The 2,721-nt window shown below is 44.8% G+C and overlaps 1 pseudogene; it reads right to left on the reverse strand.

The window, feature by feature from the left end:
* Positions 1-1,002: 1,002 nt before the first annotated feature.
* On the reverse strand, positions 1,003-1,567 carry LOC101837921 (annotated as a pseudogene).
* Positions 1,568-2,721: the final 1,154 nt, after the last annotated feature.

Below are 2,721 nucleotides of genomic sequence, written 5' to 3' on the forward strand. Positions count from 1 at the left end.
AAAAGCCTCCAACAATAATGAATTATAGACAGAACTCTATGCCCTATTAACCTTTATAACTAACACCGACAGTAGTAAAATGGTCTATTCTGTGTATCTTTGTCAGTACTTTTCCAAACTTACCTCAAAAATGCTAAGGATAATAGGAAAATATCACTTTAATTCCTGTTTGGTTGTCAGTGAAACTGGTTTTCCATGATGTGAATAAGTTACAGTTTCACCCTGGAAAACTTTAAAACCTGTGCACACTTTTATCTAATTTGCACATTCTCTATCAATAAGTATGTTATTTTTATTAATTGTTAAATTGGTAAATGAAAGTTACGTATATTTAAGATGGATGTAAAGGTGTCTATGTGGTTTGTGGACTTGGAGATCTTTGGGGAAATTCTCAGGAGTGGTATTTCTGAGTTACAAGGCAGATCTAGCACAAGTTTACAACAAGCTGCGAGGAATCTGAAGACATTTAGGGGTTTTGGTTTTTAAAACTGGCAAAGATTTCCCCCCTTCTGTGTGTTGCCTTTTCATTGGAACAATGTTTTCTTTCTCTGTACAGAAACAAAAACATTTCTATCGGATTCCATTCATGAAATGCTTTTTTTACATCCTGAGCTAGCCAGTCTTACTGAGAAAGCCCTTATCCACATCTATACTCCTTACTTCTTCCTCCTAGCTATAGTAAAACATCATTGGATATTTTATTTTATTTTCATATTAGGCTTGTCATCATGCACCTTTATCCACTGATCCATCTTGCCAACTGTAATCTTACAAGGTATCAATTCTCCTTACAGCCCTTTACCCTTTTCAGTGTCTTTGGACTCAGCAGTTGGGGTGTTATACTCTGTTGAATGTGTCATGCTGCCCTGTGTCATGGCTAGTTTTCCTTTTCTTTTTTCTTCTCTTTCCTCCTCCCTCCCTCCCTCCCTCCCTCCCTCCCTCCCTCCCTCCCTCCCTCCCTCCTTCCACTTTCATTCCTTCCCCCATTCTATGCTTCTCTTATTAATGAAACCAACCCAAAAGATGCACAGTCAGGCTCAAGTTGTACCGTTCACAAGCATGGACAAAACACACAGAAGGGCAGAGTTCCAACAGAAGAAGCTAACTCAGGACCAGGTCAGCCTTGCCACCAGGAGGGTTTCTCCTGGATGGCACTGGGGCCAGGGTAACGGGGCTGGGCACAAGAGCAGTGGGCACAGGCTTTTTCTCTTCCATCTGCCCCATGTTGGCTTAGAAGTTTGTATCCACATTCTCATTCCTCTCACTTTCTCCTGTGGGGTCTAAGAAGTCTCCAGAGCTTGCTGCTCAAGAGTTACATCTCGGTGTTCCAGGCAACTTTGAATCTTTCCTGTCGCCATTAGATTTGGTACCCGATGACTTGGCCCAAGATGAGGGATTTTCTGGCAGTGTCCCAGAGACATTAGAGGCCATTTTGTTCTTCTGCAAGGCTGTCCTGTTGGCTCGTTAAAGCCCAATGAAAAATTGGACCCACTACCTGGAGGCTGCAAAACCTGGGAGCTGTTCCTCCTGTTGGGGTTCACACCCTTGAAGTGGTGGTAGTGGTCATGGTGCCAAGGAGCAAGGGAGAACGCTGAGGGAACTGGGACCAAGCACTTCAGACCCGCTCTGCTTCATGAGCCTCTGAGGTATAGCTTTTCTGTGTTTGCTCTGTGCTGTGATTTGTGCTTCTGTGGGGATAGATGTCTCTTCTGACTTACTTAGGAGCTATTTACTAGTCAACAGGCTTGGGCGGAGGGGTCAACCCCATCATCACTCAGAAAAGGAAAAATAAACCAATCCCTACATGTTGTTCAGTGCCATGCAGGGACGCTAACCTTGCTAACTAGCTTTATGTCAACTTGATGTAAATTAGAGTCATTTAGGAATAGGGACACCTGTGAGCACATCCTCAGAGTTGGAGTTGGTAGGACACCAGGTAGGTTGCATGTGGTCTGTGGATTGCTGCTGACTGAAGGAATATCTGAACTTCTCAGGTTCTGTTACTTGTTTCCACTGGCTAGGGTAGGAGGAAATTGCTGCATATCAAACCAGAGAGCAGCTGAGCTGAGACTAGGGGTATGGCAGCAGCATCCAGCACCTCCTTCAGGGGAAGTGCTCACTGGCCCCCTCCAGAATCTGTGACAACCTGGCTGAATTCAGACTCAGTGTGGAAACACTTCTCTGGGTGTGCCTATGAAGGTGTTTCCAGAAAGATGTAAGTGAAATGAGGAGAAGAAATCCACCCAGAGTGTAAGCAGTGACTTTACATGGGCTGGGCTTTCACACTATGAAAAACGTAGAAAGTAAGTCGAGCACCCACAAGCAGCTCTCTCTGTTTTCTGACTGTAGATGTAAGGAATGGCCTCACATGTCTGCCACCACGAATCCCCTGCCTTGATGAGCTGTACCCTCAAACTGAGCCAAAATAAAGCCTTCCTTAAGTTGCTCTGCCTGGGTGTTTCTGTCATAGCGAAGAGAAAAGTAACATGACAGAAGCCTCGGCTTTGGAAAATACCACCTCATTAAAACTGTGCACACAGAGGCAGCTTGTGTACCTGCCATCTATGGAGTGGACCTGGTGACAGTGAGGTCACAAATTGGCATGGCCAGGAAGTAGCAGCTGAAGGAGAAGCAATGGTCTTTCAATGAGTGGGTGTTATCTCCCAGTCTGTGTGTTGTCTAATGGGATGGGTAAATAACATGTGTGCATGCCGTGAAATG

This window comes from Mesocricetus auratus, unplaced genomic scaffold (assembly GCF_017639785.1).
Source record: "Mesocricetus auratus isolate SY011 unplaced genomic scaffold, BCM_Maur_2.0 Super-Scaffold_100013, whole genome shotgun sequence".
NCBI lineage: Eukaryota > Metazoa > Chordata > Mammalia > Rodentia > Cricetidae > Mesocricetus > Mesocricetus auratus.